The 22,369-nt window shown below is 43.7% G+C and overlaps 1 long non-coding RNA gene across 1 annotated transcript in view; it reads right to left on the reverse strand.

Moving 5' to 3' along the window:
* The window catches only part of LOC137324247 (uncharacterized), a 32,739-nt gene extending 10,801 nt beyond the window's left edge, over positions 1-21,938 (reverse strand). The window contains exon 1 of the long non-coding RNA XR_010963570.1: positions 21,846-21,938. This is a non-coding gene — a long non-coding RNA (uncharacterized lncRNA). The remainder of the gene's footprint in view (positions 1-21,845) is intronic.
* Between the last annotated feature and the right edge of the window lie 431 nt (positions 21,939-22,369).

Raw genomic sequence — 22,369 nt, forward strand, 5'->3', positions numbered from 1 at the left:
AGCCTGACATAGCCATACTCACAGAATCATACCTTTCAGCCAACATCCCAGACTCTTCCATCACCATCCCTGGGTATGTCCTGTCCCACCGGCAGGACAGACCGAGCAGAGGTGGCGGTACAGTGATATACAGTCAGGAGGGAGTGGCCCTGGGAGTCCTCAACATTGACTCTAGACCCGATGAAATCTCATGACATCAGGTCAAACATGGGCAAGGAAACCTCCTGCTGATTACCACCTACCGTCCTCCCTCAGCTGATGAATCAGGCCTCCTCCATGTTGAACACCACTTGGCGGAAGCACTGAGGGTAGCAAGGGCACAGAATGTACTCTGGGTGGGGGACTTCAATGTCCATCATCAAGAATGGCTCGGTAGCACCACTACTGACCGAGCTGGCGAGTCCTAAAGGACATAGCTGCCAGACTGAGCCTGCGGCAGCTGGTGAGCGAACCAAAATGAGGGAAAAGCTTACTTGACCTCGTCCTCACCAATCTACCTGTCGCAAATGCATCTGTCCATGACAGTATTGGTAGGAGTGACCACCGCACAGTCCTCGTGGAGACGAAGTCCCGTCTTCGCACTGAGGACACCATCCAACATGTTGTGTGGCACTATCACCATGCTAAATGGGATAGATTCAAAACAGATCTAGCAGCTCAAAACTGGGCATCCATGAGGCGCTGTGGGCCATCAACAGCAGCAGAATTATATTCCAGCACAATCTGTAACCTCATGGCCCGGCATATTCCTCACTCCACCATTACCAACAAGAGAGGGGATTAACCCTGGTTCGATGAGATGTGTAGAAGAGCAGGCCAGAAGCAGCACCAGGCGTACCTTAAAAATGAGGTGCCAACCTGGTGAAGCTACAACTCAGGACTACATGCATGCTAAACAGCGGAAGCAACATGCTATAGACAGAGCTAAGCGATTCCACAACCAACGGATCAGATCAAAGCTCTGCAGTCCCGCCACATCCAGTCGTGAATGGTGGTGGACAATTAAACAACTAACGGGAGGAGGAGGCTCTGTAAACATCCCCATCCTCAATGATGGTGGAGTCCAGGACGTGAGTGCATAAGACAAGGATGAAGCGTTTGCAACCATCTTCAGCCAAAAGTGCAGAGTGGATGATCCATCTCGGCCTCCTCCCGATATCCCAACCCATCACAGAAGCCAGTCTTCAGCCAATTCGATTCACTCTACGTGATATCAAGAAATGGCTGAGTGCACTGGATACAGCAAAAGCTATGGGCCCTGACAACATCCTGGCTGTAGTGCTGAAGACTTGTGCTCCAGAACCAGCCGCAACTCTAGCCAAACTGTTCCAGTACAGCTACAACACTGGCATCTACCTGATGTTCACAAAAAGCAGGACAAATCCAATCCGGCCAATTACCACCCCATCAGTCTACTCTCAATCATCAGCAAAGTGATGGAAGGTGTCGTCGACAGTGCTATCAAGCGGCACTTACTCACCAATAACTTGCTCACCGATGCTCAGTTTGGGTTCCGCCAGGACCACTCGGCTCCAGACCTCATTACAGGCTTGGTCCAAACATGGACAAAACAGTTGAATTCCAGAGGTGAGGTGAGAGTGACTGCCCTTGATATCAAGGCAGCATTTGACCGAGTGTGGCACCAAGGAGCCCTAGTAAAATTGAAGTCAATGGGAATCAGGGGGAAAACTCTCCAGTGGCTGGAGTCATACCTAGCACAAAGGAAAATGGTAGTTGTTGTTGGAGGCCAATCATCTCAGCCCCAGGGCATTGCTGCAGGAGTTCCTCAGGGCAGTGTCCTAGGCCCAACCATCTTCAACTGCTTCATCAATGATCTTCCCTCCATCATAAGGTCAGAAATGGGGATGTTCGCTGATGATTGCATAGTGTTCAGTTCAATTCGCAACCCCTCAAATAATGAAGCAGTCCGAGCCCGCATGCTGCAAGACCTGGACAACATCCAGGCTTGAGCTGATAAGTGGCAAGTAACATTTGTGCCAGACAAGTGCCAGGCAATGACCATCTCCAACAAGAGAGAGTCTAACCATCTCCCCTTGACATTCAACAGCATTACCATCGCCGAATCCCCCACCATCAACATCCTGGGGGTCACCATTGACCAGAAACTTAATTGGACCAGCCATATAAATATTGTGGCTACAAGAGCAAGTCAGAGGCTGGGTACTCTGTGGCGAGTGACTCACCTCCTGACTCCCCAAAGCCTTTCCACGATCTACAAGGCACAAGTCAGGAGTGTGATGGAATACTCTCCACTTGCTTCGATGAGTGAAGCTCCAACAACACTCAAGAAGCTCGACACCATCCAGGACAAAGCAGCCCGCTTGATTGGCACCCCATCCACCACCCTAAACATTCACTCCCTTCACCACCGGCGCACTGTGGCTGCAGTGTGTACCATCCACAGGATGCACTGCAGCAACTCGCCAAGGCTTCCTCGACAGCACCTCCCAAACCCGTGACCTCTACCACCTAGAAGGACAAGAGCAGCAGGCACATGGGAACAACACCTGCACGTTCCCCTCCAAGTCACACACCATCCCGACTCGGAAATATATCGCCATTCCTTCATCGTCGCTGGTTCAAAATTCTGGAACTCCCTTCCTAACAGCATTGTGGGAGAACCTTCACCACACGGACTGCAGCGGTTCAAGAAGGCGGCTCACCACCACCTTCTCAAGGGCAATTAGAGATGGGCAATAAATGCCGGCCTCGCCAGCGACGCCCACATCCCATGAACGAATAATAAAAAAATACAAGATCTAAAATAGCCTGTTCCCTGGTTGGTTCCATGATGTACTTCTCTAGGAAACCGTCTCGAATCCATTCCATGAACTCATCCTCCAAACTACTTTTGCCAATTTGATTTGTCCAGTCCATATGAAGATTGAAGTCCCCCACGATTACTGCATTACCTTTGATACAAGCTCCTATTATTTCATGATTCATACTATGTCCAACGGTGTAGCTACTATTAGGGGGCCTGTAAACTACTCCCACCAGTGTTTTCTACCCCTTGTTATTTCTTATTTCCACCCATATTGATTCTACTTCCTGATCTTCCGAGCCAGGATCCTTTCTTACCACTGTCCTTTTGTCATCCTTTATTATTAGGGCTACATCCCCTTCCTTTTCCATTCTGCTTGTCTTTTTTAAACATCATGTATCTTGGAATATTTAGTTCCCAACCTTGGTCACTTTGCAACCATGTCTCTGTAATGGCTATTAGATCAAACCCATTTATCTCTACTTATGCAACTAATTCATCTATCTTGTTATGAACGCACCGTGCATTCAGATATAGATCCTTTAATTTTGACTTTTTATCATTTTTCCCAGCTTTGACATTATTTGCTGATGCACTATTATTGGTAAACTTTCTGTTCTTTCCTGCCACACTCTGCTTATCTTTACCCAAATCGCTACACTGCTCTGTTACCTTGACTTTCCTCATTAGATTTCTAAATTTCCCCTCACCTGACCCCCCGCCCCCCCCCCCTTTTAGTTTAAAGCCCTATCTCCAGCCCTAGTTATTCAATTCGCCAGGACGCTGGAGAAGCTGGGGTTGTTCTCCTTCGAGCAGAGAAGGTTGAGAGGAGATTTGATAGAAGTGTTCAAAATCATGACAGGTCCAGACAGCATAGATAGAGAGAAACTGTTCCCATTGGCAGAAGGGTCAAGAACCAGAGGACTCAAAATGTTAACTTGTTTGTTCTGTCCACAGATGATGCCTCACCTGCCGAGTGTTTCCAGCATTTTCTGTTTTTGTTATAATCATAGAATCATAGAATGGTTAAAGCGCATATGGAGGTCCTTCGGCTCGTTGAGACCGTGCTGGCTCTCTGCAAGAACAATCCAGCTAGTCCCACTCCCCCGCCATTTCCACGTGGCCCTGCAGATTTTTTCCCTTCAAGTACTTGTCCGATTCCCTTTTGAAAGCCATGATTGAATCTGCCTCACCCCATCTGGCAGAGCATTCCAGATCCTAACCACTCGCTGTGTAAAAAAGTTTTTCCTCATGTCGCCCTTGGTTCTTTTGCCAATCACCTTAAATCTATGTGCACTCCTCGTTCTTCCTACCAAAATGTATCACTTCTCACTTCTCTGCGTTAAATTTCATCTGCCACCTATCCGCCCATTCCACCAGCCTGTCTATGTCCTCTTGAAGTCTATCACTATCCTCCTCACTGTTCACTAAACTTCCAAGTTTTGTGTCTTCTACAAATTTTGAAATTGTGCCCTGTATGCCCAAGTTCAAGTTATTAATATATGTCAAAAGAAGCAGTGGTCCTAGCATCCCCTGGGGAACACCACTGTGTACCTTCCTCCAGTCCGAAAAACCGTTCATCACTACTCTCTGTTTCCTGTCACTTAGCCAATTTCATATTCATGCTGCCACTGCCCCTTTTATTCCATGGGCTTCAACTTTTATGACAAGCCTATTTTGCGGCACTTTATCAAACGCCATTTGGAAGTCCATGTACGCCATATCAACCTCCTTGCCTTCATCGACCCTCTCTGTTACCTCATCAAAAAACTCAATCAAGTTAGTTAAACACGATTTGCCTTTAACAAATCCACACTGGCTTTCGTTAATGAATCCACACTTCTCCAAGTGACTGTTAATTTTGTCCCGGATTATCGTTTCAAAAGTTTCCCCACCACTGAAGTTAAGCTGACTGGCCTGTAGTTGCTGAGTTTATCCTTATACTCATTTTTAATCAAGGGTGTCACATTTGCAATTCTCCAGTCCTCTGGCACCACCCCCATATCTAAGGATGATTGGAAGATTATGGCCAGTACTTCCGCAATTTCCACCCTTACTTCCCTCAGCAACCTAGGGTGCCTCCCATCCGGACTGGGTGACATCTACTTTAAGTACAGCCAGCCTTTCTAGTACCTCCTCTTTATCAATTTTTGCCCATCCAATATCTCAACTACCTCCCCTTTTACTGTGACTTTGGTAGCATCTTCTTCCTTGGTAAAGACAGATGCAATGCACTTATTTATGTTGGCCAGGGCTGAAGTAACCTGAGATTCCGAGCTGCTGACACACAGGCAAAAGCAACTTTTGAACTGAAGTAACCTGAGTTCAGTCGCTGGCTGGAACCAGTTTGAATTAGCTAAGTTTTGTGAAAGACAAAGGAGATGTGATAAGACACAAGTCCTTATTTAGAAAAGGAGTAATGAGGTAATACTACCTAAGTCCTTGGGACAGAGCCAATGAGGAGAAGACACAGACTAGGCAAGCAAGCCTAAACCAACGGGAGAGAGAGGCAACACAGTTTGAAGAGATAAGATTCGGAATAAGAATGAAGAATCTGGGGCGTGAAGCCAGAGCGAAGACTCTGGAGACCAACCATCATGGAAGTGGAAGAACCTACGTCAGGGACGTAGAGACAACGTTGAGAGAGAGAGAGAATGGAACGCCTGGCCAGCGTCAGCTCTCCTTTTCGGGTATTATCCTTTACATTCTGTGACCACTCAGAGAGTGTCAGAGAAACCTAGTGGGTGAGCGTTTAGATCCTAGTTTGGGTATAAAACTGTATAACCTGGTGCAAACTGCATGTCTATATCTAACCAGACGTATAGCGTTTAGATCCTAGTTTGGGTATAAAACTGTATAACCTGGTGCAAACTGCATGTCTATATCTAACCAGACGTATAAGCTATATGTATATGATCTAACGGCGTGAATAAAGCGAATTGAGAGTTAAGAGAGAATTGACTCTTCTCCTCTTTGTACTAAGCCAATAACTGTAACCGGTGACCTCCGGTCAACATTTAGTACCTCAGCTATGCCCTCTGCCTCCATGCGTAGATCTCCTTTTTGGTCCCTAATCGGTCCAGGCCTTCCTCCATCTATTTATATGCCTATAAAGACTTTTGGATTCCCTTTTATATTAGCCGCCAGTCTATTCTCATTCTCTTTGCCCCTCTTATTTCCTTTTTCACTTCCCCTCTGTACTTTCTATATTCAGCCTGGTTCTCACTTGTATTATCAACCTGACATCTGCTCCACCTTACTCTCTAACTCTTTCATCATCCAGGGAGCTCTGCTTTGAACCATCTCCTCTTCAAAGTTTTGCCTGTCAATCTTTGATTCTGATTTATCCGGGCCAGATCCTTTCTCAACCCACTTAAATTGGCCCTCCTCCAATTGAGTATTTTTACTTTAGAGTGCTCCTCGTCCTTTTCCATAGCTAGTCTAAACCTTATGATACTATGATCACTGTTCCCTAAATGTTGCCCCACTGACACTTGCTCCACTTGAACAGTTAGTCTAATATCAGTCTTAAAATCCATAACTTGAGATCAAATTAGTGAGCATTTAGAAATGAATGGAATAATCAAGGACAGCCAGCTCGGGTTTCTTACGAGCAAGTCATGTTTGATGAATTTAATGGTGTTTTTTGGAAGGAGTGACTTATTGGATAGGTAAAAGGAATGGAGTAGTTGTGGTGTATATGGATTTTCAGACAATGTTCAGTAAGGTGCTTCACGGGAAGTTGGCTGCAAAAAATCAGGCATATGGTATAAGAGAAAATGTAGCAGCATGAATAGAAAGTTGATCAATGTACAGGAACCAAAGAGCTTGGGTTAATGGGTGTTGCACAGATTGGAGAACGGTTGGAAGTTGTATACCCCAGGGGTTAGTGCAAGGTCCATTATTGTTCTCGATATATATGATTTGGACTTAGGCACATGGAGCATGATATCAAATTTGCAACATGAAAGTAGGAGGTTTAGCAACGGTGAGGAGGACCGTAAAAGACTTCAGGAGGACATAGATTAATGGAATAGTAAGGGGCAAATGCAATTTTTAAAAATTGGATTCTCAAAAAAGTACATTCACATATATATTTTATATACCCATTGTACATAGAGGTGTACATTCACAAATGTATTTTACATATAAATTGGCATTCATATTTTGTGAAGTAATTTACATTTTGATTGTGTGGTTCTAATTGGAGGAATACATCAGTTCTTCCAGGTTAGCAGGTGATATGTAGGGGCTTGAGGTAATGCACTTTGGGAGGAAAAACAAAAAATGGGAGTATAATCTCAATGGAAAGATGCTGAAGGTTCTGGATGAACAGAGAGACCTAGAGGTGTAAATACATCATTCCTTGAAAATGCAAGTGCAGGCAGATAAAGCCATTAAAAAGGTTAATACTATTTTGGGTTTTATAAATAGGGCCATTGAGTAGAAGAGCAGAGAGGTGATGATAAATTTGAACAAGGCAATGATTAGGCCACAGGTAGAATACTATGTACAGTTTTTGATGCCCCATTATAGAAAGAATATTAAAGCCACAAAGAGCATATATTGTAGATTTATCAAAGATGAGGAACTATGGTTATTAGGAGAGATGAGATACTGACACTAATTCTACTGGAGCAGAGAAAGCTAAGAGCAGATTCAACAACGGTTTTTTAAATTCTGAATGGTTTTGATAAGGTGATTAGGGAAAGACTATTTTCTGTGGGTGAGATGCAATGATTTAAAATTGTCACGAACTGATTTAAACCAATTTAAAATTGTCACTAACTGATTAAGGATAGGAGATAGGAGAAATTTCTTTATGGAAAGTTGTTAGAGTATGGAATGTTTTGCCACAAGGAGTAGTTGAGGCAGAGACCGTCGCTTTTAAGGAAAGAGTGGATAAATATTTGAGGCAGAAAATACAGGGCTATGGGAAGAAAACAGGTAATTTTGGATTGCTTCAGCAAAGAGCCAGCACAGACACAATAGGCCAAATGACCTCTGTCTATGTTGTAAATTTCTACGGTTCTATGGATAATTCAAACAAATCAGATAGACAAGTCCCTTTGAATTTTAAGCATTACTCAGGAAGAAAAACAGCAAACTCAGCAAAAGCTAGAATGCAGTCTTCGTATGAATTATTCAAGTATAAACTTACAGGGGTCGATTATGACTTCGTGTGAGTGTAAAATGGGTATAGCGAATCGGCCAGTGTGGAAATAAAAATCGGGAGAGATGTAAAATGGGCTGCCAATTTGCTATTACCCATTTCACACTATCACGCAAAGTCAAAGTCTACCCCACAGAGTTTAATTCAATCCATGAAGCCCGCAAGATAAACCATGCTGTTGACACGAATTGTGCTGGTTTTTGAACTCATGATCACTTTGGTGAACAGGCACTGGCTCTGAAAGTTGGCTGAACAATACCACAGTATTTACAAGTAATAAACACAAAAACATGAGATTACCACTTGTGGGTATTTGACGAGGAAGCTAAATATACATCAAAAGCAAAATACTGCAGATGCTGGAAATCTGAAACAAAAACAGAAAATGCTGGAAATACTCAGCAAGTGAGGCAGCATTTGTGGAGAAAGAAACAGAGTTAACGTTTCAGGTCAATGACCTTTCATCAGAACTGAAAGAAGTTAAAAATTTAACAGTTTTTAAGCAAGTACAGATCCAGAGAAAGGAGGGGAGGGGAGGGGAGGAAAGAACAAAAGGGAAGGTCTGTGATAGGGTGGAGGGCAACAGTGATTAAATGACAAAAGGGATGATGGTGCAATCCAAGGAGGGTGGTAATGGGACAAGTAAAGAAACAAAAGATGAGTCTAGAGGAGCTGCAAATAGTAACATCAGAACCATTACCAGCACTTATAAATTGGATAGCCAGGCGATGAAGGATAGAATTCCAGGACCTGGTCTTCAGTTGCTTCCAAGCCTTTATTCACACCAGCTCAACATTACACACTCTCCTATAAATGGATACAAGAGAGTCCCCAATTGATACCCACCACCTGAACACAATTAACACTAATTGATATAAATCACATATATACAATTAACATTGCTGTCCGAAAAAATGGGAGCAGTGGTTATGATCTGAAGTTATTGAAATCAATGTTGAGTCCGGAAGGTTGTAAAGTGCCTAATCGAAAGATGCTGTTCCTTGAGCTTCCGTTGAGCTTCATTGGAACAGTGTAGGAGGTCGAGGACAGAGAGGTCAGAGTGGGAGTGGGACGGAGAATTAAAATGGCAAGCGACCGGAAGGTCAGAATCGCACTTGCAGACTGAGCGGGGGTGTTTAGCAAAGTGATCACCCAATCTGCATTTGGTCTCCCCAATGTAGAGAAGATCGCAATGTGAGCAGTACAGTATATTAAATTGAAAGAAGTACAAGTAAATCGCTGTTTCACCTGGAAGGAGTGTTTCGGGCCCTGGACGGTGGGAAGGGAGGAGATGAAAGGGCAGATCTTGAATCTCTTGTGCTGGCACGGGAAGGTGCTGTGGGAAGGAGAGCAGGTGTTGGGAGTGATAGAAGAGTGGACCAGGGTGTCACGGAGGGAACGGTCTCTTTGGAATGCTGAAAGGGGAGGTGAGGGGAAGATGTGTTTGGTGGTGGCATCGCGCTGGAGGTGGCGAAAATGGCGGAGGATGATACGTTGAATGTGGAGGCTGGTAGGGTGGAAGGTGAGGACAAGGGGGTCCCTATCATGGTTCTGGGAGGGAGGGGAAGAAGTGAGGGCAGAAGTGCAGGAAATGGAACAGACACGGTCGAGAGCCCTGTCAACTACAGTGGATGAGAATCCTCAGTTGAGGAAAAAGGAAGACATATCGGAAGCACTGGTGTGGAAGGTGGCATCGTCAGAACAAATGCAATGGAGACGGAGAAACTGGGAGAATGGAAAAGAGTCCTTACAGGAAGCGGGATGGGAGGAAGTGTAATCACAGTAGCTTTAGGAGTCAGTGGGCTTATAGCAGATATTGGCTGACAGCCTATCCCCAGAAATGGAGATAGAGAAGTCGAGAAAGGGAAGAGAAGAGTCGGAGATGGACCACATGAAGGCGAGGGAAGGATGGAAGTTGAAAGCAAAATTGATGAAATTTTCCAGTTTGGGGCGAGAGCAGGAAACGGCACTGATACAGTACCAGGAATCAGCTGGGTCTGGGCCATTTGACACAATGGGCGCTAAATTGGGCCGTGTAGCGCCTGTTGTTTTGGCGCGACGCAACCTCTTCGACATCCAAGATGGCGTCTTGGATGCCCACGCACGATTCCAGTGTGACTTGCGCCAGACACATCTTGGTATAGGAGTTAGCGCAGGCGCAGATAACGAACGCAGGAATCATGTAAAGTAGGGAGAAAATGGCTTCAATCAGTGCACAACGCTGATTTAAAGTGATAGACACCATTTTGGGACATAACGCTCAACTCAATGCACAGTTTTAACCCCGACCATCTGAACGTGTCCTAGAGTGCCTGGAGGACCCCCACCGCGCTATTTAAAGGGACCATGCAGGATTTACAGGTTAGTGACTGGATTATTGCTTCTGGCTGCCGAGACATTTGTAACTGTTTTTGGAGGTCTTCTACACTTGAATACTAGGACGCAGGGGCATAGCCTGACATTTAGAGCCATGACGTGCAGGAGTGAAGTTATGAAATACTTCTACGCGCAAAGGGTGGGAGAAGTTTGGAACGGTCTTCTGCAAACAGCAGTCAATGCTAGCTCAATGTGAATTCTAAATCTGAGATTGATAGATTTCTGTGAACCAAGGGTATTAAGGGATATGGGGCTAAGGCGGATATATGGAGTTAGGTCACAGGTCCACCCTGATCTGATCAAATGGTGGAACAGGCTCGAGGGGCAAAATGCCACCGCCACTTGCTGCCTCCTGATATGTGCCAGCTTCTCCTGCAAGAAAGCGAGACGTGTGTCTGGGTGATGTGCCTATCATGGTTGAAAAGCTGCCAGTGTGTGTGGCCTGTGAGTTGTGGGTGGGCAGCTTGCAATGGTGGTAATGTGTAAGGGTGAGAGAGTTGAGTACTGATGGAAAGAGTTTGTTGGTATGTGGGTGATGGGGGGGTGTAGTGCATGGAGCAATGAATGCGGCTAGTGGTGTAGTTGGTAGGAGACGCCACTTGACAGTTGACCTCACTCATCTTGACCACTCATGTCAAAGCACTGAACTTCTTCCTGCACTGCATCCATGTTCATAATGCTGTGCACCTGGCATTGACTTCATCCCCTACTGTAATTTTTGAATTTTTCCCCCAATCTTCTCCCCTTCTTTCTTTAAAGTGCTAACTCATACTAGGCCATTGTCATATTTTAGGATTTTTTGACCATTTTTGCACAGAAAGGATTAGGGAATAAGTTATATCAAAGTGTTTGCATTTAAATTAAAGTGAGCCCATTGGAGTAAGGTCCATTTTACAGCTAAGGCTAAAAAAGAGTTCTGTAGTCAAGCCAGACAGGTAGGGTTACAATCGTCCCCTTTGATTTTTTTGATCGATCTCAAAACTTTCCATAGTCTGAAAAAAACATTCAATTCCACACCAAGGGCTAGGGTGAGCTTCATATAACAGACTGATCCATGCTGACCTTATTTGTTCAGTTTAACCAATGTTCAGTAATGATCACGTAATGGCAGCTATTCTGAACCTTTAAAATACATCCATGTAGATGTTTGTCAGTGTTTTTTGAATCAGTCAGCTGAATAACTTCTGATGTAAAATATTGGGGGATGATTTCCACTATATAAATATATCCTTTATAAACGGAGTTCCAATTTCATTACTCCTACTATGTAGAGAAAATCTTGTCCCACTTAATCACAAACTGCATGTGGGCCACCCACAGAATTATGAGCTACAGACTCAGATTAAGGGCTCCGGAACAACCTATACCATTTCATTAGAGAGCAAAATGATTCCAGATAGAGTCAAATTGTGGCTAAAACATCTACATTGCCTGCAATTACAATAAATTTAAGTAAATATTCAGATACACTGATGGCCCTGTCCACTATAACTGATGGAACATGCGTTACTGGAACTCCACCCCAGGGCCTGTGGAAATTCAGGACCGACGTGTGAACCCTATGTAAGATTTTTAATATAGATTAAGAACATACAAAAGTATAGAATGAGAAAAATCTATTTGGCCATGAATCCCATTCTGGTTTCCATGGTCTATGCAAAGTCAATGTCTTGGAAGCTTTTTCTAGCATGCATATGTTCTGTGCCCACCTTTTAGATTTCAGAGCCAGTTTAACTCCATTACCTGCTACTGTAGTCTAGATCTGGCTATTTTTCTCCTTTTGCTTAAGGGCACATAAGAATATTTTGAGACTCCACCACTGGCTCGACAGGAGTGTGGATTGGGGAATTAGGCATGGAGATCAGAACGTGCAATTCTTGGCACTCACATTTTTACAGGCAACAATACTTCCTTTCCAAATCCTTTAAAGTAATTTTCAACTATTTTCAGTTTGCTTCCATTATCTTATGTTAAAATTTAATTTCTAACTTAATCTTCTCTCATCTCTCCCTAATGGTCCCAAAACTTTGCTCTTTTAAAATCTTGCACAATCATATTGTTATATTTGGCTTGAGTCTTTATTAAAATATCAAATCTTAACTGCAAATGATCAAAAAAAAATGCAAACTCCATAAATGCCACTGCTAAAAGCTTTGTTGGCTTTTATCGTAACCATGTTTCAGCAAGAAAGATAAGGTAGCTTAGAATTATGAATGAGAATTATCCAGTAACATTTTTTATCTGCTTTTGATATTCAATTCATGTAACCTTTTCTGTACCTCCCTAAATCTCTCTGTTAGTTTTTTTATTTTCCATATATTTCTGTCAATACATGCAATCCATTTTTCCTCTTTTGCTTAAATCCCTTTCCTTTTCTAATCTTGTCTTTTATCTTCCTTGTATTTCTTTTGCTTTTGGTCTATTGCCCAACCATGTTTTCTTTGTATGACTGAGTCTCTTTCTTTCTGAATGCTTTTTCCTTTTCCTCTGATCTTCTCTCATCCATATGTATCAGTCTCTTTTTAAAAAAATATATGGAGGGTAGATTTCTATGGAGCTTCTCCTGACAGTCCAACGTAACTTCGGCGGAAGAACCGCGGAATCCCTGGAAAAGCAGTGTAAATACCGTATACGCCATTTTCCTGGGTTTTTGCAGCTTTCACTGAAGTTACAGCGGATGAGTGGGAGAACCGCCCCGTAGTAGTAACCCTGATGCAGTATCAGGCCTACATTTGGGGGATCGCCTGGGCAATAGTGACCATATTATTATCAGATTTAACTTGATCAAACAAACCAAAGCTTCTGAAAATTTAATGCTAGTACCAGATTTCAGGAGGGCTAAATTTTCAAAGATGGTAGATTATTTGTGAAAGATTAATTGGACGGTCCTACCAGCCAGACATAATAGCAACACTAAGGCAGGGGTGGGACAGGAATGCTGTCATCCTGAGAGAGGACAGCAGGTTCATGTTCTATGGAGCCACTTGCTGCCTTCTGTTATGTGCCACCTTCTCCTGCAAGAAAGCAGGATGTGTGTCGGTGAGTGTCCTGCAAGATGTTTGAGAATGTGGCTATCATGGTTGAATAGCTGCCAGTGTGTGTGACCTGTGAATTGTAGGTGTGCGGCTTGTAACAGTGGTAATATGTGAGGGTGAGAGGAAGCATCTGATTGGAGGAGTTGAGTGTTGATTGAAAGAGTTTGTTGGTAGGTGAGTGATAGGGGGTGTAATGCATGGAGCAGTTGGTCGGAGATGCAACTTGACGGTTGACCTCGCTCACCTTGACCACTCGTGTCAAAGCACTGAACTTCTTCCTGCACTGCATTCATGTTCGTGGTGCTATGCGCCTGGCATTGACTTCGTATCCTACTGCATCCCACTGCCTCAGGAGCGTAAGTCTGGTGGGCCTCTTGCCCCATTGTGGATATAGGATGCCCACCTCTTGCATCATTAGAGAACCTTGGTGCACGCACTGTTTTTAGGCCCGGTACAAACTCAGATTGGCAGATTGGTGAGGTCTGGTGTGCAGATTGGAGGATGTGGGATTTTTAATGCACAACCTTTATTCAATGTTTAAAAATAACTCAACAGTTTGTAATCATTGGGACGGGACCTGCATCTGTGTTTTACTTGTACAATGTCTGATCTCCATTCAGACTCCATGCAGACCCGTATCTTATATTTTGCAAATACCAGAGTCCCGCAATGGTTGAGCAGCCCAGCTGTTGCTCATTAAAAAGTCCAGAGGTCCCATTATCACCATGTTTCACTATGTGACAGCACAGATTCACTTCCCAATTGACTTCCACCACTTCCTGCAGGCTCACAGCACCTCCCCTTTAAGAGGCACAGGCTGCCTTTAAGTGGTGCGAGCCACTTGCGATATCTGGGCCCCCTGCTGGTGAGCAGCCACTCAACAGCACAGGTAGCGCTGGCTGGACGCAGCAATCAGGTAAATCACCAGGCAGCGCAAATGTTACGTGCTGCCTGCATCTCAACAACCGGGCGCAGATTAATTGCGCACCGCGACCCCCGTGCCCTGTTTATCCAATATAAACCCCCATCAAACTGAAGAAACAAATTAAACTAATTAGTATCTTTCCTTCTTTACCAAATATCTGTGCCATAGTAAACAATTTTACAACACCAAGTTATAGTCCAGCAATTTTATTTTAAATTCACAAGCTTTCGGAGGCTTCCTCCTTCGTCAGGTGAACGATGTGAAAATGAAATCCTCGAAATGAAATCGCATTTATAATTCACAGAACAATGCTTGGTGAGTACAGACAGTTTTTTCAACTGCCCGTTGCCAAGGCAATCAGTGTGCAGACAGACAGGTGTTACCTGCCAGGTCTCAGAATATACAAATCACCAAAAAAAACAACAAACAAAAAAAAACGGAGATAGAGAGGTAGAAACATAGAAAAGACAGCAACTGACCCGTTATATTAAAAACAGATAACATTTGTTCGCTGGTGGGGTAACGTGTAGCGTGACATGAACCCAAGATCCCGGTTGAGGCCGTCCTCATGGGTGCGGAACTTGGCTATCAATTTCTGCTCGACGATTTTGCGTTGTCGTGTGTCTCGAAGGCCGCCTTGGAGTACGCTTACCCGAAGGTCGGTGGATGAATGTCCATGACTGCTGAAGTGTTCCCCGACTGGGAGGGAACCCTCCTGTTTGGCGATTGTTGCGCGGTGTCCGTTCATCCGTTGTCGCAGCGTCTGCATGGTCTCGCCAATGTACCATGCTCTGGGGCATCCTTTCCTGCAACGTATGAGGTAGACAACGTTGGCCGAGTCACAGGAGTATGAACCATGCACCTGGTGGGTGGTGTCCTCTCGTGTGATGGTGGTATCTGTGTCGATGATCTGGCACGTCTTGCAGAGGTTACCGTGGCAGGGTTGTGTGGTGTCGTGGACGCTGTTCTCTTGAAAGCTAGGTAATTTGCTGCGAACGATGGTCTGTTTGAGGTTGGGTGGCTGTTTAAAGGCGAGTAGTGGAGGTGTGGGGATGGCCATAGCGAGGTGTTTGTCCTCATTGATGACATGTTGAAGGCTGCGGAGAACATGGCGTAGTTTCTCCGCTCCGGGGAAGTACTGGACGACAAAGGGTACTCTGTTGGTTGCGTCCCGTGTTAGTCTCCTGAGGAGGTCTATACGATTTTTTGCTGTGGCCCGCCTTTAAACAGCCACCCAACCTCACGCCTTTAAACAGCCACCCAACCTCAAACAGACGCCTTTAAACAGCCACCCAACCTCAAACAGACCATCGTTCGCAGCAAATTACCTAGCTTTCAAGAGAACAGCGTCCACGACACCACACAACCCTGCCACGGTAACCTCTGCAAGACGTGCCAGATCATCGACACAGATACCACCATCACACGAGAGGACACCACCCACCAGGTGCATGGTTCATACTCCTGTGACTCGGCCAACGTTGTCTACCTCATACGTTGCAGGAAAGGATGCCCCAGAGCATGGTACATTGGCGAGACCATGCAGACGCTGCGACAACGGATGAACGGACACCGCGCAACAATCGCCAAACAGGAGGGTTCCCTCCCAGTCGGGGAACACTTCAGCAGTCATGGACATTCATCCACCGACCTTCGGGTAAGCGTACTCCAAGGCGGCCTTCGAGACACACGACAACGCAAAATCGTCGAGCAGAAATTGATAGCCAAGTTCCGCACCCATGAGGACGGCCTCAACCAGGATCTTGGGTTCATGTCACGCTACACGTTACCCGACCAGCGAACAAATGTTATCTGTTTTTAATATAACGGGTCAGTTGCTGTCTTTTCTATGTTTCTACCTCTCTATCTCTGTTTTTTTTTGTTTGTTGTTTTTTTTGGTGATTTGTATATTCTGAGACCTGGCACACTGATTGCCTTGGCAACGGGCAGTTGAAAAAACTGTCTGTACTCACCAAGCATTGTTCTGTGAATTATAAATGCGATTTCATTTCGAGGATTTCATTTTCACATCGTTCACCTGACGAAGGAGGAAGCCTCCGAAAGCTTGTGAATTTAAAATAAAATTGCTGGACTATAACTTGGTGTTGTAAAATTGTTTACAATTGTCAACCCCAGTCCATCACCGGCATCTCCACATCATGTGCCATAGTACTTAGTGTTACCAAAAATAATTCACTTAAATATATAGGTTTAATCAGGACTCTTATTCAAGACTTCCCTTCAAACTTGAAAAATGGTATAATCCATCCAGAACTTGCTACTGTGTATACGAGTTGTTTTCGAGTTCTCAGTTTAAACATAAATGAAAAGCAGCTACTGTAACAATTCAGAATAGAGTATGATATATAAAAACCAACTCCTTAGTCGTGAAAGGCGTTATATTAAATCAAGTCATCACTTTTTCTTTCCTTCTCCACTCACCATTTTTTCCTCAGCTGTATCTTTGTTTGGCTTTCTTATTGTATTAGCTAACTGTATTTGCAAGACATCATCTCGTTTATAGTATTTATCATTTTTGCTTTTCTAGTTACCTCAGAAAAAGTCAAAGAGTTCATGCTTTACCTTGTTTTTGATGTTTAATACAAAAAAACAAACCCAAATTGCCTACACTGCTTCTCTGTGGGGGTTTACCTGCAGTTTTTTCCATCAATATAGAGGAGTGCCCGAGGAAATAGAACAGTAAGCTCTGACACTCTTCATGAATGGACAGTCTTATTGTCAATCGTTTAAAAAATGCTGTCGCTTTAGGCACAGATGCATGCTGGTAATTGTAGTCTGTAACCTGGTGAGTCTGCCAGCTTAGAGGTGCAGTTGTGAAACGCTGAGTCTGTTCAGGCACAGGCCTCCGACAGAAAATATTGTTACAGACATCAGTCCCATTCCCCCATCACCAACATTTCTGCTGACCTACACTGTCTCCCCATCTCCCGGTGCATTTCATTTAAAACCCTTATCCTCATTTATAAATACCTCCATGGCCTTGCCCCACTCTATCACTGCAATCTCCTCCAGCCCAAATCATTACCTGAATTATCTATTCCTCCCCCTATCACCCCTCCTTTATCCCACCATCAATGGTAGAACCTTCAGCTACCTTGACCCTACTATTTGGAACTCCCTCTCAACATCTCAGTGCCTCTCCATCTTAAAGACTTCCTAAAAACTCATCTCTTCAACCAAACTTTTTTTTTGTTCATTTATGGGATGTGGGCGTTCCTTGCAAGGCCAGCATTTATTGTCCATCCCCAATTATCCTTGAGAAGGAGGTGGTGAGCCGCCTTCTTGAACCGCTACAGTCGGTGTGGTGACGGTACTCCCACAGTGCTGTTAGGCAGGGAATTCCAGGATTTTGACCCAGCGACGATGAAGGAACGGCGATATATTTCCAAGTCGGGATAGTGTGTGACTTGGGGGAGAACGTGCAGGTGATGGTGTTCCCATGTGCCTGCTGCCCTTGTCCTTCTAGGTGGTAGAGGTCGCGGGTTTGGGAGGTGCTGTCGAAGAAGCCTTGGTGAGTTGTTGCAGTGCATCCTGTGGATGGTACACACTGCAGCCATGATGCACCGGTGGTGGAGGGAGTGAATGTTTAGGGTGGTGGATGGAGTGCCAATCAAGCGGGTTGCTTTGTCCTGGATGGTGTCGAGCTTCTTGAGTGTTGTTGGAGCTGCACTCGTCCACGCAAGTGGAGAGTATTCCATCACACTCCTGACTTGTGCCTTATAGATGGTGGAAAGGCTTTGGGGAGTCACAAAGTGAGTCACTCGCTGCAGAATACCCAGCCTCTGACCTGTTGATGGTGGGGGATTCAGCGATGGTAATGCCATTGAATGTCAAGGGGAGATGGTTAGACTCTCTCTTGTTGGAGATGGTCATTGCCTGGCACTTATCTGGCACGAATGTTACTTGCCACTTATCAGCCCAAGCCTGGATGTTGTCCAGGTCTTGCTGCATGCGGGCACGGACTGCTTCTTTATCTGAGGGGTTGCGAATGGAACTGAACACTGTGCAATCATCAGCGAACATCCCCATTTCTGACCTTCTGATGGAGGGAAGGTCATTGATAAAGCAGCTGAAGATAGTTGGGCCTAGGACACTGCCCTGAGGAACTCCTGCAGCAATGCCCTGGGGCTGAGATGATTGGCCTCCAACAATCACTACCATCTTCCTTTGTGCTAGGTATGACTCCAGCCACTGGAGAGTTTTCCCCCTGATTCCCATTGACTTCAATTTTACTAGGGCTCCTTAGTGCCACATTCGGTCAAATGCTGCCTTGATGTCAAGGGCAGTCACTCTCACCTCACCTCTGGAACTCAGCTGTTTTGTCCATGTTTGGACCAAGGCTGTAATGAGGTCTGGAGCCGAGTGGTCCTGGCGGAACCCAAACTGAGCATCAGCGAGTAGGTTATTGGTGAGTAAGTGCCGCTTGATAGCATTATCGACGACACCTTCCATCACTTTGCTGATGATTGAGAGTAGACTGATGGGGCGGTAATTGGCCGGATTGGATTTGTCCTGCTTTTTGTGAACAGGGCATACCTGGGCAATTTTCCACATTGTTGGGTAAATGCCAGTGATGTAGCTGTACTGGAACAGCTTGGCTAGAGGCGCAGCTAGTTCAGGAGCACAAGTCTTCAGCGCTACAGCTGGGATGTTGTCGGGGCCCATAGCCTTTGCTGTATCCAGTGCACTCAGCCGTTTCTTGATATCATGTGTAGTGAATCGAATTGGCTGAAGACTGGCTTCTGTGATGGTGGGGATATAGAGAGGAGGCAGAGATGGATCATCCACTCGGCACTTCTGGCTGAAGGTGGTTGCAAATGCTTCAGCCTTGTCTTTTGCACTCACATGCTGGACTCCGCCATCATTGAGGATGGGGATGTTTACAGAGCCTCCTCCTCCCGTTAGTTGTTTAATTGTCCACCACCATTCACGACTGGATGTGGCAGGAGTGCAGAGCTTTGATCTGATCCGTTGGTTGTGGAATCACTTAGCTCTGTCTATAGCATGTTGTTTCCGCTGTTTAGCATGCATGTAGTCCTGAGTTGTAGCTTCACCAGGTTGGCACCTCATTTTTAGGTATGCCTGGTGCTGCTCCTGGCATGCTCTTCTACACTCCTCATTGAACCAGGGTTGATACCCTGGCTTGTTGGTAATGGTAGATTGAGGAATATGCCGGGCCATGAGGTTACAGATTGTGCTGGAATACAATTCTGCTGCTGCTGATGGCCCACAGTGCCTCATGGATGCCCAGTTTTGAGCTGCTAGATCTGTTCTGAATCTATCCCATTTAGCACAGTGGCAGTGCCACACAACACGTTGGTCACCCATCCTAATCTTTTACTTCCTTACTTGGCATCTGTTTTTCTTGTGAAAAACTTTGGACTTTGCTTTAGGTTAAAGGTAATACATGACTGCAAGTTGTTATGAACCTTATTTCTGGTGGTAAGTTCTCAGCATAATGAAGAACCCAAAAGGTGCCAAAACAATTTTCAAAAAATATTTTGAGCAATTTGATTGGTTGCCTGTTTTTAAATAGTAGCAGTTGCTGATACCCATTTTTGATTTGTAAGTTTTTTGGACTTCATAACTGGATATTTCAATAATCTGCCAATGGTATCATGGCAGAGGTATTAACAATATGAAACACTTTACATTTCACCCAGCCTTCCATGGGAGTCAACAACATGCAAGAAAATGTGCTGCAGAAATTATTTGGAATCTTTCACTGTGAATTCATAAAAGGTGAATACATTGTTAAAAACAGGCTATTTGTAAAACAGAAATTGATTGTAATATGTTTTGATATTATCTTCGCCACAAAATACTGATCAATGAGCATTCCCTAAATGAGTCAGTGCAAAGCTTTCTTATACAGGAGGACTTAGAGTTCATGCTTAGCATTAATACTGACTAATAGTTACTACAGATGAAGTCATTGATCATGGTTATAAAGCATTGAACTGTGATCTTTCTGCTCTTGTAGCAATTTTGGCTACCAGTGTATTTTAGGGGGAAAAAACATCCTCAGTTTAGCATTCAAAATGTCTGCACAGTGTGCGTTTCTACTGCTTTTCAATTTGGATGTTAGTATCTTAGTCTTTATTTTTCTGATTCTTTGGGATTGTCTACGATTCTCTCCAGTTCAGACCTCTGTATTTTTTTGCTATTTTCTCACTCTGTGGGTACAGGGTTCATCATTCCTATATTTTTAGACTCCAATGTCTAACAAGTAGGAAGTATTTAAATAATAAAACTGTCCACTTTTAAATATGATTTTTACAGTCTACATTTTAAAATGGCATCAGTGTTGTAACTAAATATTTAATGTATAAAAACTGCCTAAAGAATCAATTAAATAAGTTAAGATAAATATAATGTCTGAATAAATATAATGTATGAATACAAGAATTAATTCTGCATTCCCTGTAGAGAGCCAATGTCAGAATATTGCAGCCGGTGTCTTCACGATCTCTTAAAAATGCAGTCCCTGTGAGCAGCACAATCGTACAATCACCTCTATTATCTCATATGATATAATTCAGCTTTAGAGGATAAAATAACAGTGGGAAATCTAGACAAAACCATTCTAGTTATGCACAAGATGATAGTTGAAAGAATACAAACAGAATGTGGGGTAGGTTACTGCTAGAATTGTCACAGTTAGAATTGATAGAATGAAAGTCTTCCCCTCTCCTGGCTGTAAGGGTCCTACATCAAATTAATTTGGCAGTTCTCAACCCAGTTACTTGTAGGCATGAGCTCATAACCTAAATCTTTTCATGCGAGTCTCATAAAGGCAGACAGCCCAATATGCAAAATATTCAGTGGTCCAGTCGGGAAATCTATGTGGGACTGGCAGATGCAAATCCAGCAAAGGGAGATCCCCATTTTGGGAGCAGAGTCGCTGAAAGAGAACCCTTGCTGACATCACCTCAATGTGTCTGCACTATTTAAATAAACATTTAATGAAACCTTTTGTTTGACTAAAATAGAGGAATTTATCTATCCAGTTATGGAGTCCAAAAACTTACAAATCAAAAATGGGTATCAGCAACAGTTACCAATAAAAAACAGGCAACCAATCAAATTGCTTAAAATATTTTTTGAAAATTGTTTTGGCACCTTTTGGGTTCTTCATTATGCTGAGAACTTACTACCAGAAATATGGTTCATAACAACTTGCAGTTATGTATCACAATTAACATAAGACTGAGACAAGAAGAGAGAACAAAAAGTTAAAATGCTGTATACCACTTATTTTTGCTATAGATTTATACATTTCTCTCCTGTAGTTAGTATTTTTCTGCACTTCAAATATTTAACAGTTGTCTTGTTTCCATATTTATATTTATACGTCCTCACTCGTTCATGAAGCGAAAAGAGCTGCCAAAGAGAAAGAAAAAATAGAGAAAAAAACAGTCTAAAGAAAGACCATCATTGTCGGGAAACATAAAAGCTGATATTTACTTCATTGCTAAAATAATGACTGTACATAAAAAAACACAGACTTTTAATTTACTATTCTCTTACCTGAAATATTCACTTACTGTGTTTTCACTTAAATGGTGTCGCTTGTATATATGCACACCATGCAAGTTTCTGTTAAGCAATAGAATGCAAATTAAGCTCTCAGATGACATGAAATGTACAACTGATGCATTTTCCATGTCAAAAATAGCGGCTATGTAATAGGCAAGCCTGTAATATCTATTTATATTTCAATGATGAGGATAACCTTATAACTCATAAGAAACAGTTATCAATGCGATGTGCAGAGGATCCACTGTGAAATATAAATAGATATTAGAGAACTTATGCAGTCAGCCCACTTCTACTTACAAATTGAATTGAAGCTGTTCAAATGCATGTTGCATAGTATTATTACAGCTATTAGAAAGCAGAGATTATCATCCCATTAGTCTGAGCTGTTTGGAGTTCTCTCCCTCAAAAGGCTGTTTGGGTCTTTTCTTGGATTAGACCATTCTTGGGTCTACCTACACCACATATCATCCCAAGTCAAGAGGGCAACTGGGAGGACTGTTCCCAGGTCTTGT

The sequence above is a fragment of the Heptranchias perlo genome, chromosome 1 (genome assembly GCF_035084215.1).
Source record: "Heptranchias perlo isolate sHepPer1 chromosome 1, sHepPer1.hap1, whole genome shotgun sequence".
NCBI lineage: Eukaryota > Metazoa > Chordata > Chondrichthyes > Hexanchiformes > Hexanchidae > Heptranchias > Heptranchias perlo.